At 39.8% G+C, this 16,772-nt stretch overlaps 1 protein-coding gene across 4 annotated transcripts in view; it reads right to left on the bottom strand.

Annotated features, from left to right (window-relative positions):
• Positions 1 to 16,772, bottom strand: part of LOC132897756 (urotensin-2 receptor) — a 137,408-nt gene that overhangs the window by 39,872 nt on the left and 80,764 nt on the right. For 3 of the 4 annotated variants that reach the window (XM_060938986.1, XM_060938984.1, XM_060938987.1), the window contains exon 3: positions 7,677 to 9,894. The exons of the other annotated variant lie outside the window; for it this stretch is intronic. The gene's annotated coding sequence lies outside the window, so the exon portion shown is untranslated. Of the gene's footprint in view, positions 1 to 7,676; positions 9,895 to 16,772 lie in introns of those variants that run through there. 4 annotated transcript variants of the gene reach the window in all.

Below are 16,772 nucleotides of genomic sequence, written 5' to 3'. Positions count from 1 at the left end.
GCTGCGTTGGGCTGGGCACTTGTCCAGGATGGAAGACCACTGCCTGCCTAAGATATCACTTTATGGCAAACTGTCCACTGGGCGACACAACAGAGGAGCCTGACATAGGAGGTACAAGGATCTCCTCAAGGCCTCTCTGACCATATGCCACATTGACACTCGCACCTGGTCCTTTCTTGCTGCTGACCGGGTGGGCTAGCGCAGTATCACCCATGGGGCAGTCACAGCCTTTGAGTGCGCACATACAACCAGCCTGGAAGAGAAGCAGGAGGAAAAACAAGGTGCCCTCCACTCCAAACACTGATCGGTCATTCATCTGCAGCCGCTGCAGCCGAGCCTGCCTATCCCGGATAGGTCTCGTCAGCCATCAGCGTACCTGCAGCCGTTGTGGACAGACCTGACCCTGAATCTTTGTTCGCCAAGCCAAGCCAAGCAGACCTCGCCCGCTACAGACTAGACTAAAGAAATCACTTTCAGACATGTTTATGCTTATTACAGCAGAGTTCTCAAAAGTAGCTGGTCAGCAGCGGCAAATTGCTGTCTGTAGTAGGATTTACCGCTGTCTATTTTTCATTGAGTAACAAAAAATATTTTTTTACATATCTTTACAAACCTGAGCAGCACACAATGTGAAAATAAGTTTCATTCAACTAAATAATGGCCAGGGTTCCCACTGGCACTTGTCACACTCATCACTGATAAACATAATTCATCAGTGATGAAGAGAAAACTACTAGCAGTCGTCACTGTGACGAATGTGTGTCATTATTATCATAAGTCATCTTTTATAGAAATCCCTCCGTTTGCTGAAATCCAGCCCCAGTGAAGAGACTTTGGGAAGCCAGAGTGCAAACAATGAGTGCGTGCTTGTGACCAATAAAAATCGATTACACATAATGACCACATGAGCGCCAAGCTTTTGACCAATCACAGTGCATCTTTATTGGCCTGGTGTGGGGGTGTAATCATCTCTGCGTGAACCAAACAGTGAAGCAGTCTAAACTGGCAATTTTTTTTTTTATTTAATTTTTTTGAGCGAGCTTCTTCAAGTGCTGAAGATGATTTAAGGGCCGAAACAGGTACGGGGAGGCACACTCAGGGCCCCGACCATCCCTGAGCACATTGGGCAGCATCAGTAATACAGGGGTCGGTTAAAAAAAAGAAAAAAAAAACCCGGTAAACTGAAAGCACTATCAACCAGCAAGCCACCTAAGCGAGCTCTGTTTCTGGGCTCTAGCCCCTGGGTATTTTCCCCCTCAAAAAACAAAAGAGATTAATAGAAAACAACTGACTTGGATGTCATCTGGGATTTTGAATGTTGTAATATAATAATGCAGGTTAGAATGTGTGTCTTTGTGATCCTAAAGGAGAGAGATGTGAGTGAAAAATTATATATTTTTATTAAACTGACAATTAATTTTACTAGTGACATTAAGTCAGTGGACACGTGCTTCAGTTTCCTGAGAAATTATGGGTGTTGATGATAATAATACAGAGTCAGAAACTAAAGTGAACGACAAATTTAAAAAGAGGAGTGCAAAAATCAGTGATAAAGATGTCATAACCTGTGAATGTGTATGGGTGATGATATTTCTTGTAAAGTTAGATATAACCTCGCCAATCTATCTATGCCAATCACCCTTAAAAAAATACAAGCCTCAGGAAAATTGGACTGAGCCCCCAGTCTGTTCAATAGCTCGAATAGAAACTGACTCTATTTTGCTGTTTACAATAAATTGGAAATTCCTCCCCAAAAACCTTGAAACTGTGTCTCAGATAAACCCAGTTTTCCATTTTTCTCACCTGTGGTTCAAGGTGAAGGGCTTCAGCCTTTTTAATTGTACCCTCCTTTTCTCTGCCTCGTGCCCTTTTATTCCCCAAAACTTTGAGACCACTGTTACAGAGGGAAAGTGCATTCCAAAGAGCTCTAGCGCCGGGCCATTTCCGGGAAATAAGAGTTTGGGTCATGGCGACAGAGAGCCATTCCACCGAATTGGTGCCATTTCCCTCACTAGAAAATTATATGTATAAATGCACATAAAAATGTACTTTAAAATACATTTCCTTATTACGCAGAATGTCCTGCACATTGATCTGATTTCAAATTTAAGATATATAATTGTAAGGATTAATAAAAACTACCTAAAACACTGAAAAATAGCATGTGTTACCTGTCCCCGCACTCTAACTTTATACTCATTTCATTATCTCTAGCCGCTTTATCTTGTTCTACAGGGTCGCAGGCAAGCTGGAGCCTATCCCAGCTGACTACGGGCGAAAGGCGGGGTACACCCTGGACAAGTCGCCAGGTCATCACAGGGCTGACACATAGACACAGACAACCATTTACACTCACATTCACACCTACGGTCAATTAGAGTCACCAGTTAACCTAATCTGCATGTCTTTGGACTGTGGGGGAAACCAGAGCACCCGGAGGAAACCCACGCGGACACAGGGAGAACATGCAAACTCCGCACAGAAAGGCCCTCGCCGGCCACGGGGCTCAAACCCGGACCTTCTTGCTGTGAGGTGACAGCGCTAACCACTACACCACCGTACCGCCCTAACTTTATACTTAACTATGAAATATTATGATTAAAATCCTTCAGAAACAGTACTTCTTTTGCACTTTTGTGTGACTCCATATCCTATCCATGGTTTAAATATTTTTTTTTTCATAAGAAATCCACAATATCTTAGTTAAAATACACATTTTAGTTGTGTCCCTGGGTTTTCACTCAGTCCTGTTACCCAAACATATTACCCCATCTGACAAATTTGGGACATTCCATAAATCACATGCTCAACAGGAAGTTACATCAGTTGTGTCTTCTGAAGGCCATGGGAAGACCAAAAGTTAGTTCTCTCATTTACTTTTATGTATATTTGATGATTTTGTAACTTTGACTGATAAGGTCAATGTCAACATACTGTCCTGTTACTTAAATTATTTCTTAGATGATATTTGTTTATTTTAAAAATACAGATTTTTGGTAAATCACTAGAATGTGCTAAGTGTGGTCATGCTATTAGCGATGATGCCATGTGGCTTAATTCCATGTATTAGCTAATCCTAGGCTAAAAACTCAGTCCTGTTACTTTCAGTCCTGTTGCTCATATAAAGAGTATGCAGCCATCTTTGACTTCCAAACCTTGTAAAAAAATAAATAACGTAGCCTGAGGTTGACCAAAACACATTTTGAATAGTTAAATATGTGTGTTATTATAATCAGTGTTGAAAAGATATAACAAATTAAGTTTAATTTGGGAGTGGTACAACAAGCAAATGGCACCCATTCGGTGGAATGTCCCATGTGTATGTCAGCCACAGTTCGGAGGTTTCAGTTTCAAAAACTGTAAGAGGTAAGAGTAGAATAATATCAAGTACAGACATGGTACATTTTACGTCTGTGATTTTTAAATTGTTCATTTTTGGATTACGCTTCATTTTTGTGACTACTGCCTCATAGAGTAAATATATATGCTACTGTATATTTACTGTATAGATGTTATCAGAAAACAATTTTATTTATAAGCAGTAGCCACATGTACCCATAGGGTACCTATGTTTTTCACGATAACTTCCTGAGTGAATGTGATGGATAACAAAAACATATGATCTATATAGTCTATAAAATTAGGTGATCTACAAAATCTACAACCTGAACATGAATTTAATGTTTGAACTTTTCACTATAAATCTGAATCGCCATATAGACTGAAAGCATCATTTTCAGTAATTGTCCCTTAATTCCATGGAGTGCATGTGGGTTTATACATATATATATATATATATATATATATATATATATATATATATATATATATATATGATTATATCATCAAGACACATGTTTTAGCTTTCAGTCGAGATTCTATTATGTTTTTATTGAATGCTCATTCTGTACATTAGCCACAGTGGTTCTCTTAAATAATGACAAAACTCTTTCATTTCAAAGACAACAAGAATAGAATAAATGTGTGGCTTGTTTAAAGAAAGCAGGAATGAAAAGAAAGTACAGTATTTACAGTCTTTACATTGCACATGCAATTCCCTTTAACCTAATAAGCAGGTGTGCATTTCACCTTTAGGTAGAAATGTGTATGTTTTCATAAGAATTAAGATGTTAAACATAACCCCCATATGTTCTGGATATTTGGAAGCCTAATGAGGAAATAATTTAATCTTGGCGTGAGCGATCTTTTTGCTCAATAGACAACAATCTGTTTTCATGTACAATAAATAATTATAAGGATTAGTGCAATTCCAGCTTTCTTGATAGAATCATTTTATTACATCTTGTGTGACATTGGTAAGCCACTTGCCTTCATGTAAACAATCAGTTTGTCACCAACCACAACATTTACAAATATATCAAATCTACTGAATTAAAGAGTACGTGCTTGTTTTTTAACTTACATATCAACACATCAGAACACCAGAAACTGTGGTATGAACACATATTTTAACACAGTTTAATATAAATGTTGAAAATGAGTCTTCTTTTCTGTGCATTAATAATACATCTTTCATCCAAGCTGTAATCCACAGCTGACACTGACAATGACACAGGTCATTGCACAGACTTGATCTGAACCCTGATTCATCCATTTAAAACGTTTTACAAAAGCCAGGAACCATCATGATGTCCCTCTCAGAAGAGTTTCAGCTAAGGCATGTACAGAAGAATAATGATCTCAGGTCAGCTCACAGGACAGATATTGAGCTGCTGTCAGCCACAGTACTGAGGTTTCAGGGCAATGCGAGGAAGAAGAAAATGGTGCACTCTTCTCCATATCAATCTGGAGCTATTAGGGAGATCTCAAGGGTTTGAAAAGGTTCAGCAATTGTCTCTTGCAGTTAAACAGTGAACCTTTTATCAATCTGATGCTTTTAAATGAAGTGGAGATGATGGACAAATGTTCATGCCTGTAATTTTCCTTGCTGTCAAATTCACAGGAGTGAGATCAGCATTAATATACAAGTTATAATACACTTCCTTTCTTCTGAATGACAACTGAAATATAATTTTATGCCATACGCTGCTGATTCATTCATTCTCTGTGAGTTTGTTCCAGTAACCTAATCAATATAAAATTAGATCATACTGACTGTACAGCTGCTGCCAGCACCTTTGACCTAAGGGGGGGGGGGGGGCTATTAAATATTAGATCTCTTACATCTAAAGTGCTAATGGTTAATGAACTTATTATTGATCAGGAGTTTAATGTACTTTGTTTAACTGAAACATGGATTAAGCCAAATGAATATACAGTATAGCATTAAGTCCTGGATACAGTTACATATACCAGCCTCGTTTAACTGGCAGAGGATGAGGCATCACGGTTATTTATAATGATTATCTAGGTGTAACACACAAACCTGGTTATAAATTTAATACATTTGAAGTTCTTCATACTCATATAATGTATGTAGCCTCGAAAAATAGGTCTACCCAGTTAATTCCGTGACTTATTATTTACAGGCCCCCGGGGCCATATTCTGAGTTTCTTTCTGAATTTACAGATTTTATCTCAGATCTGGTTATTTCCTTAGACAAAGCTTTAGTTGTTGGAGATTTTAATATTCACTTCGATAACCCAGAAGGCCCTTTGAAAACAGCGTTTGTGTCCATTTTAGATTCAGTAAGGATTAATCATAATGTCATAGGACCGACCCATAATGGTGGTCATACCCTCGATCTAATACTAACATTCAGATTAAACGTAGAAAATATAGTCACACTTCCACAGTCTGAAGTTATCTCAGATCAATATCTCATCTCATTCAAACTATGTCTGAGTAATAATATATGCACCTCACCACGCTACTGTATTAAACATACATTCACGTCAACTACTGCACAGAGCTTTATAAATGATCTCCCAGAGTTATCAACTTTGATCGGGTCACTGTCAGCCCCTGCAGAACTTGATCAGATAATTGAATGCTTAGAGTCAACGTTCCGCCATACTTTAAATAATGTAGCTCCTCTTAAAAGGAAAAATGGTCAGAGACAAAAAATTAGCACCCTGGTATAATGATGACACTCGCACTTTAAAACAGACCACTCGAAAATTGGAATGTAAATGGCGTCAAACAAAATTAGTAGCGTTCAAATTAGCATGGAAGGAGAGCTTCCTGCAGTATAGAAAAGCTCTTAGTGCTGCTAGATCAACATATCTCTCCTCCTTAATAGAAGATAACAAAAATAATCCTAGATTCCTATTTAATACTGTAGCAAAATTACCCAGGAAAAAGTCCACTATAGACACATGCACACCTGCAGCATGTAGTAGCAACGACTTCATGAATTTTTTTAATGACAAAATTGAGAATATCCGACAAAAAATTCAAACTACTACCGGTAATTTAAGGTCAGACAATGTAAGTGACCCTGTAGTTAACAATATAACTGTATCAGATCAGCAATTAGAATGTTTTACTCCCCTTAGAAAAATTTAATTACTTTCATTAATCTCCGCATCAAAAAGCCTCAACTTGCGTACTAGATCCCTTACCTACACATCTATTCAAACAGATAATACCTGAAGTAATTGAACCGCTTTTAAAAACAATAAATTCTTCTCTTAGGATTGGCTATGTACCCAAATCCTTTAAACTAGCAGTTATCAAACCCCTGATTAAAAAACCTGACCTTGATCCCTGTCAGCTGTCCAATTATCAGCCAATATCAAACCTCCCCTTTATCTCCAAGATCCTTGAAAAAGCTGTGGCACAGCAGTTATGCTTATATTTACATAGGAATAACATCCATGAAATGTATCAGTCAGGATTTAGACCTCATCATAGCACAGAGACAGCTCTGGTTAAAGTAGTAAACGACCTACTGTTGGCGTCTGATCAGGGCTGTGTCTCACTGCTTGTGTTGCTTGACCTTAGTGCAGCATTTGATACCATTGATCATTCCATTCTTCTGGATAGACTAGAAAATGTTGTGGGAGTTATGGGAATGGCCCTCTCCTGGCTCAGGTCTTATTTAACTGATCGCTATCAGGATGTTGATGTAAATGGTGATTTTTCTAGACATACTGAAGTAAAGTTTGGTGTTCCACAAGGTTCTGTCTTGGGTCCACTGCTTTTTTCTTTATATATGTTACCTCTGGGTGATATTATTCGTAAACATTGTATTAGTTTCCACTGTTATGCTGATGACACACAGTTGTATGTTTCTGCAAAACCTGATGAGAGACACCAGCTTAATAGAATTGAGGAATGTGTGAAGGACATTAGACACTGGATGCTTATTAACTTCCTTCTGCTTAACTCTGACAAGACTGAAGTACTTGTACAAGGACCACATGCAGCTAGAAGTAAGTTTTCTGATTCCACAGTAACTCTGGATGGCCTTTCTGTTTCTTCACGTGCAGCAGTAAAAGACCTCGGAGTGATTATTGACCCCAGTCTTTCATTTGAAACTCACATTGATAACATTATCCGGATAGCTTTCTTTCATCTCAGAAATATTGCTAAGATAAGAAATTTAATGTCACTACATGACGCGGAAAAACTAGTTCATGCTTTTGTTACCTCCAGGTTGGATTATTGTAATGCCTTACTGTCTGGATGTTCCAATAAGTGCATAAACAAGCTCCAGTTAGTTCAAAATGCAGCAGCAAGAGTCCTTACTAGAACTAGAAAATATGACCACATCACCCCTGTCTTATCCACACTGCACTGGCTCCCAATCAAATTTTGTATTGATTATAAAATACTACTATTGACCTTTAAAGCACTGAATGGTCTCGCACCACAGTACCTGAGTGAACTTCTGGTCCTCTATGACCTGCCACGCCTACTTAGATCAAAAGGTGCAGGCTATCTGCTGGTACTTTGTATAGTGAATGCTACATCAGGGGGCAGAGCCTTTTCTTACAAAGCCCCACAGTTATGGAACAGCCTTCCAAGTAATGTTCAGGAATCAGACACAGTCTCAGCGTTTAAGTCTAGGCTGAAAACATATCTGTTTAGTCAAGCCTTGTGTTAATGGTGTTTATGAGGTAAAGGTGTAGATCTGGAGGGTCCTCAGACATAGAGGGTTTTGGTAAACTGGGATGTATGGATGCTGTCAATCCCCCACTTGCTTGCTCACTCAAGTTTGTTGACGGTGTAGTGGCTGGCTGCTTTATGTCCCGGGGCTCCTTCATGCCTGTTACCTTCTGGCTCTCCCCTTTTAGTTATGCTGTCATAGTTAGTGGCCGGAGTCCCTGCTTGTACTCAGCGCAAAATGTATACTGTACCTACTTATTCAGGTGACATTGGGCATACCTAACAACCTGTGTTTTCTCTCTCTCTCTCCCCCCCCAAAAAAATCTGTCCCTCTGAGTTACATGTCAATCCTGGGATCGAGATGCTGACCTCTTCTGCTCCTCGTACCTGCCTGACCCATCCTGGTGCCCTGTGTCTGGTTGGAGTCTCATCGTATCGCTCCTGTGGAGGACGGCCCCATGTGGACAGTTGAAATTCACACCTGGAGGACGCTCTGGACATTTACAGTAATGCTTTTATGGCTGAGGACTATGGTTGACTTGCTAACTTTAGGACTGCAGTTGTCATGAACAGTTTTGCACTCAAGTTTCCATCAATGAAGAGTTATAACATCAATGAAACTGACTTCATGTTAAAACGGTTAATGTTATAGTCATGTTGTCTGTTGTTGCCCAAATGAGGATGGGTTCCCTTTTGAGTCTGGTTCCTCTCGAGGTTTCTTCCTCATGTCGTCTGAGGGAGTTTTCCTTGCCACTGTCACCACAGGCTTGCTCATTGGGGATAAATTAGGGATAAATTTAGCTCATGTTTTAAGTCATTCAAATTTTGTAAAGCTGCTTTGCGACAATGTTTATTGTTAAACACGCTATACAAATAAACTTGACTTGACTCTATGCCGCTTATCCATTGAGCTGGAACCAATCCCAGCTGAAATTGAGCAAGAGGTAGGGTACACATTGGACAGGTGGCCAATCAATCACATGGCACACAGAGTGTCAGACAGTCATCCATCCATCCATCATCTGTCCTACAGGGTCGCAGGCAAGCTGGAGCCTATCCCAGCTAACTATGGGCGAGAGGCGGGGTACATCCTGAACAAGTTGCCAGGTCATCGCAGGGCTGACACATAGACACAGACAACCATTCATACTCACATTCACACCTACGGTCAATTTAGAGCCACCAATTAGCCTAACCTGCATGTCTTTGGACTGTGCGGGAAACCAGAACACCTGGAGGAAACCCACGCAGACACAGGGAGAACATGCAAACTCCACACAGAAAGGCCCTCGTCGGCCGCTGGGCTCGAACCCAGGACCTTCTGTAAGGCGACAGTGCTAAGCACTACACCACCGTGCTGCCGTCAGACAGTCATAAACACACACATTCACACCTATGGACAATTTAGCATAGCCAGTTGACCTAATCCATATGTCTTTGGACTGTGGGAGGAAACCAGAGCACCTGGAGGGAACCCATGCAGACACAAGGAGAACTTGCAAACTCCACACAAAAAGGCCCCAGTCAACTGGCATGTTTTAACCCAGAACCTGCTTGCTGTAAGGTGACAGTGCTAAACAGTGCACCACCGTGCCTGGCACTGCTGAATCTACAAACACAAAATTATTTTGAAGGAAACAAAGCATGAAAATAAATTACTTGAAGAAAGACATGTTAAAACTCCCTACCAAATCAGAATTTGGTAGGCAACCATGACTAATTATCAGGTTTTATACTGAAATATATGGAATGGGATAAAATTGGTTTAGGCAGTAACTTCTGCTCCTCCTCTTGACTGTTTTGCTCCTCTTCTTTGCTTCCTGCTTATCAAGAAGGAAGATGCATATCCTCTTGGCTTTCTCCTGGCACTTCCTCTCTCCCTGTAATAGCAAAATAAAGAAACAGTCCCCAGTTAAAACCCGAGACTTTGGACTTGGAAGACTTACTCTTGGACTGCCAGTTCATACTAACCCAGACAACTCTCCCATACAGCCAGGTTTGAGAGCATGATTGGTGCTTGTTGAGCAGACTCTTACCTCTGTGTGGAATTGATTAAGCTACGCACAGTGGCCAAGCCTTTATCTGTCTTGCGTTTTGCAGTATTGCCTATTACGGTAGTGTCTTACCTAGAATGAAATGCCTGCAGGCAACGATACTGTGAAAATCAGTAGGTTTATGCATTCTGAACTATTTCTTTGTGTGCCGACGGATCATGTGCATTACTCGCATCCTGTCACAGCATTTTAAGTTATTCTAATTTTCCATCCCTTGCAAACATTTAATACCTTAATCTGTGATCTATTAAAAGTCTGTGGATTTTGGTGTGAGTTTTATAGATTTTTTCCTTCAGACAGCACTAATGCAATTGCAGGGAAAAAAATACAAATGGAAAGAAAAATAAATGAGTAGAATCAAGAACAGAAATCTAAGTGCTATGCAGGGCAAGGCATAAATGCTACAGTCCACTATGTAGTTTTGTTATCATAGAAAGAAAAAAGAAATTAGTTAATTAACTGACACCAGCCTGATCTTCCTTGATATCTTGGTAATATCATTATTGCTTCCATGTCATTGAACATCATGTTTGCACTATTTCTTGGAGAGGTGGTGACACATTGTAACAGATGAAAGCACTGTAGAAGTATGAGCTCTATCCCTGAATAACTATCACAAGCACTGACGTGTGTGCCAAATTTCGTGAGTTTTCACCCATGGGAACCACCTTAAAAATGGTCTTGGAAAAAAAACCCTTACGGATTCAATAGGGTCCTTGAACCTATGATGCTTGGGCCCTAACAACCACTATTTTCAAAAAATCTGAGTAAAAGTGGTCAGTGGGTTTTGATATTCAGTTTCATACCTACATGTTCAAAGCTTCCATTTTTTTAAAAACCGGGACTGCTTCATGATGCTTCATTAACTCATGTAACTTTCAATAAAATATTTCCTAATTTATAATCACTCAGTATATAATGCTCGGTAATCACTCTCAATAATAATTTCCCCCATCTGGTTGGCAAAAATAAATATCAAATGTCTACCTTGGCAAAAGTGTTTTATCTCATATTTCACCAGTATAGGTGTTTATCTACCTCCATTACAACATTCCCTCTATAACGCAAGATCCCAAGGAACTCATGTTACACCTTTATAGTTATTTAATTACAAAATAAACTGAATGAGTACAGAATATTTGGTTAGATCATGATGGTTATATTTTGTATGTTATGGTCTCAGGCTTCTCACTGACCATTTGTAAATTTCCATATAGATTTGTAGCTTTATTCCTGGTGTTAAATGCAAGCTGTACACTAGTTATGGGCCCTATACACCACATACTCCAAAGTCTATAGTAAATTGGCAAACAGGTGATTGAAAAGTATTTGTAGTAAATCCAATCATCATGAAGGAACAACCAGTGAATTTGCAAAGATCACCGTCTGATGCTGGATGATCAGTCATTATAGTTATGCTGCTAGCTGGAGACATACTGTACCAGCTAACAACCACTAACGAGAGTGAAGCTTTTCAAAAGTCCAGCTGAATTATATTCATGATGGTAGTCTAATTTTGACAGGCTCCCATCTGCTTTTTGGTGATAACCAATTTTAAAGCTAGTTTATAAAATGTGACTTTTTGCCTGTTTTTGAAAGTTTAAATTGAGTTTTGAGGGTTTCATTATTTATAAATGCACAAGATGTCCACAGGATTATTTGAAGTTTGTCGGCATTCGCTTGGAGTCCAGCTGTCTTCAGAAATTGCCAAGAATTAATTTAAATTTTGAGCATCTGTTTCGTTCTTTGAGGGTTTTTTTTTTGTCTAAAATTTTATCTTGCTCCAGGAAGTTTGTCCCATCCACTTCTATACACACTGATTTAAAAATAGCAGTGAGCAGAATAGCAATTTCTGCATTAAGATATTCATAAAATGGTAATTTAGAGACCTTAATTTTGCCTGTATTCAAATGAGATGAAGTCCAAGCAAATCAGAAGGCAGGGTGTTGATGTAGCTACCTACGGAATGGGAGGGCAAAAGGACCAGGAGCACTGAGCCAGAGCCACAATCGTCTTACTATGATTAACCAGAAAAAAAAAAAGCAGAAATGTCATCAGTGGGGACTAAAAAAAAAGGAGAAAATCCATTTTTTAATTTTTATTTATTTATTTATTTATTAGCAAAGCACTAAAGCCAGTTGCCTGGCCCATTAAAATCCTCTGCTTCACTATACATAGGAGCATCACTGAATCTTAAACAGACTGCAGTCAGAAACTTTATAAGCATTTTTACAATCCATGTAGTATGTACTGTAATAATAATAATAATAATAATCGTCAGGCTATTTCCCACATGGTGTGGGGTCGCCGGTGCTAATTCGTGCCCTCCAATATCTTCTGTCATTTGCCATTTCCTCCGTCACTCCAGCAGCTTTCACCCTCACAGCGCTCGGGCTGCACATTGTTTCTGGAGAATGCCCTAACATGACACTCAGGGCCCGTTTACACGAGGACGCTGTCGGGTAAAAACGACTAAATATTTTATCGGAAGTGCCTTTCGTCTACACGGGGACGGCGTTTCCGAGGATGAAAAATGGAAAAAATTGAAAACGCCTTCCAGAGTGGATAAGTTAAAAACAGCCCCCGTTGCGTATCCGTCTAAACTACCCAATACGCGAAACTCTGCTCGGATCTGCTCACGTCGGGTACGCGTTTACGTCATACATATGTCATATACTGTACATGCCAGCCCGGGAAGTAAAAAAGTAAGTAAAAAAGTAAGAGCATGTCTGATTACATCGATCCAACAGACCTTCAAGCTGCTCTGGCAGCTTTAATAAACGTCCAGGAGTCCTTCGAACATCTATACCGAATCTGCACATATACCGTTAATGAACAGAGGCGGGTATAGCATGCTCTTACTTTTTTACTTACTTTCTTACTTACCATAGCCAGAGTAGTCAAAGTTTTCACGGCGCAGATGTGCAGATCAGACAAGACGGAAGACGTTGCGCATGCGTGCAGACATAGCGGAGGTCTTTCACAGCACCACCTAACTGCCTGGCATGCACATCCAATTGAATTCCACACATTTATGCGTCACCGTATAGATGCAGATTTCCTCCTTGAAAACGGTCGTGTAGACGCGGAAAAAAGTGAGAACGAAAATGGACTTTTGCGTTTTTGTTTCAGACCGTCCCCGTGTAAAGTGGGCCTCATTGGATTGAACGGATTGCATTCTATAGTTAGTTTGCCAAAGATTTTACAACCAGATTCCCTTCCTGCTGTCAACCCTCCTCATTTATCCAGGCTTAGGACTGGCGCACAGATCCAGTGGATTCTATGCTTATACGGCTGAGTTAATAATAATAATAATAATAATAATAATAATAATAATAATAATTTCTTGTTTGACAACTGATTTCCACTTTATACTGTACTATTTATAATTGGATTAAGACTTTAGCTTCTATAACTAATAGTTGTAGATGGTTATTAACTGACATTCTTTCTTAAAAAAAAAGACAAAATAGAGACTCTGAGAGCATGCCTCACTAGACAAACCTTTTTTTTTTGACACTTTTGATGAAGCTGTTGTAACTTTATACTGAGAGTGAGGCTGAGCCAGGGTGCACTTTGTATTCATGATGCATTGCAGAGTTACTCTCTATTCTCCTATAGCTTGCTATCCACAACTTTCCCAAACTCTGACCTTTCCCATGATTCATTTCTGCATCATAGCAGAAGCTGGGATCTTTTTTCCACTCTACTGTGTTGACATTTGTAGCTAACACTAACTGCTAGATAGTTAAGCTCAAAGATGGCTAAAAGATAGTTACACAGGTCCGATTTTCCGATGTGCTCTGGGGATAATACGATCAGAGTGCCCCATCAGTCTACCCTTATGGAATGGATAGATGACATGAAGTTGTGGCCCGACATCAGCTATGTTGACATTGTCAATTATTTTATTCTTAGTGAGGGCGTTGATGGCAAGGAGCTAAGGAACTACAAAAGCACGGGGCTGTACAATTATCTACACAGTAATAAAATTGGCAAAATTATGTGTAAAAGAGAGGGCGAGTTTGTTTGCTTCAAGGGTGAGGTTGAGCCTAGCCAGAGAGAAAAAAGGGAAATCCTGCAGTCATGCAGCAGCTATCATCTGGAAGGTAGGCTATGTCAGAGTAGACCGATTGTATTATTGTATTGGTTTATTAATAAGGTAGTGTTTATATATTGTAAGCCGCTTTGGACAAACGCGTCTGCTAAATACCATATAGGCTCAATATGTATATAGGCTCAAGAAGCAAAAGCTAGGAGAGAAGCATAGGCTAACTATTTTAATGCAAATGCTGTCAAACTTTGGAAACAAACATACCATACTTAAATAATTCCTTGTCTATGTATTTAACTGAGCTTCTTCAATTTCTTAACTCCCCTGGAGTGGGTTTCCCAAAAGCATCTTAACTAGGAGAGTGTTCATTGTGATGCTTGCTCTACAATTTAACGATGATCTTTGTGCTACAATGCTTTTGGGAAACCCACCCCTGATCATTCCAGATATTGGATGGTATTTGTAGGCTATTTGTTTACACTAGTACTTCAGCACTGCTCACTCTTGACTTCTCTTGGCTACATGCACTTATTGTTATTCACGTTGAATTAAAACATTAGCTAAATGTTAAAACTAATGTTTGAATCCTCCCCCTGTGCTGCTACCTTGCCGCGGTGAGGAGGCTTGAGTGCCTCAAGGAGCCTGTGAGCTATACCAGCTGGAGCTTAGGTCCCTGGCAGGTCCAAGCATGCCAGGCAGGTTACAGGGGAGAGGTCAGACAAAAGGCAGCACCCAGCCCTCCAGGTTAGGGGGTTGGGCTCAGGGTTAACTGCCCTGTCCTGTAAAAAAGCTCAGTTACGGAAACAGCAACAAAAGTATCCAACACAACCAGACATGATGGGATTCCAGGTGATCATTTGATACCAGGATGAATGCCAGTGGTCAAAGCCATAGGGAAACCACTGACAGGATGAGGGAAGCTCTTCATATCAAAGGAAAAGAACTGTAGAGAAAGAGATGCAGAGCCTGAACCACACATGGGGCACCATCCAACAACTTGCCCAGGACAGACAGAGGTGGAAAACTTTTGTTGCTGTCCTACATGCCATTGAGGCATAAAAGGCACCAAGAAGAAAAATGTTTGAATAATGTACAATATCTAAACAACAATTACATAGAATTAATGTTGTTGATTCAGGTCCAAAATGCAGTGGTTAGTGGAAAGACAGGAATCACATGTACAGATGAGCAGCATATGGTGCTGAACAACACGTCTTGCAAATCTGTTTTTTGTGCTCAAAACAGATTCCATTCATAAAATCTTTAAGCTTTTGCGAGTTGTTTGTGCACCTAATGACGGCACATGTTGAACCAGAAGAAGACATAATTTAAAAAGATGTTATCATCTGACTAAAGCATGGTTGTCGTAGCTAGCTCCGCTCAGCTATGTTCGGCTCCCTCAGCCATAGCTGCTTGGATAAACTGGAACTCAAAGACTGGCAGCCAGGAGAGGTGGGTGTGATGGCAACCCCCACTGTCTCTCTCGCAGGAAAGCTGTGGATATCCTGATAGTTTCCTTTTTATCTTTGGTGACATAGCTTGGAGGAATTATTATAGAGCACCAAGTATTATGAGTAGTATATGGCTTTGTGCTTAGAGCTAAATGGAAGGAGAGAAAGAAAGAAGAGCTCATGCTGATTTTCAGCTGTTCAGACTAAGTCATTTCTGACTGTTTGCCCTCTGCTGAGTTTCATGTTCTGCCTCTATTTACCGTGACACACTCCAGTCATTTCATGACATGCTGCTGTTACTGACATTTCACCGTTAGTGTGCCTTGAAATGTGTGCGCTTGCCCGTTAATAAAGATTTATTGAAGGGAACAGTGACGTTATTAAGATGATTATGATAAAGCATAGTCTAATGCACTGGTTTAGACATAGCTATCTTTAGAGACTGCTTCCAGTCATACTTCAGTCCATCTTACTCACTTTCTAGTTATGCATTTCCTGGGTTTTCTTATCTGCATCATACAGAATGGATCAATTTGTAACCATATAGTGATTTGTCACGGGACTGTACAGCATGTGTGTCCTGGTGGGTTCTGAATTCCTGAAATTCAGGAATACGTTACATACTGAAGTTTTTAACAGCAATACATCATTACACTGTGAAATTATAGGATCTGTATATTTGCTCTGCTCCTTCATTTGAGTGAGTTTTGACATTTGACATTATACAGTGCCTTGCAAAAGTATTCAACCCCCTTGGTGTTCATCCTGTTTTGTAGCAGTACAAGCTGGAATTAAAATGGATTTTTGGAGGGTTAGCACCATTTGATTTACACAACATGCCTATCACTTTAAAGGTGCACATTGTTTCTTTATTGTGACAAAAACAATAATTAAGATGAAAAACAGAAATCTGAAGTAAGTATCCCCCCCCCCCCCCCCCCAAAAAAAGTCAACACTTTATAGAGCCAGCTTTTGCTACAATTACAGCTGCAAGTCTCTTGGGGTATGTCTCTATTAGCTTAGCACATCTAGCCACTGGGATTTTTGCCCATTCCTCAAGGCAAAACTGCTCCAACTCTTTCAAGTTACAGTGGTGCTTGAAAGTTTGTGAACCCTTAAGAATTTTCTATATTTCTGCATAAATATGACCTAAAACAACATTAGATTTTCACACAAGTACTAAAAGAAGATAAAGAGAA

The sequence above is a fragment of the Neoarius graeffei genome, chromosome 14, assembly GCF_027579695.1.
Source record: "Neoarius graeffei isolate fNeoGra1 chromosome 14, fNeoGra1.pri, whole genome shotgun sequence".
NCBI classification, from domain to species: Eukaryota; Metazoa; Chordata; class Actinopteri; order Siluriformes; family Ariidae; genus Neoarius; species Neoarius graeffei.
This window is presented reverse-complemented; position numbering and strand designations above follow the sequence as displayed.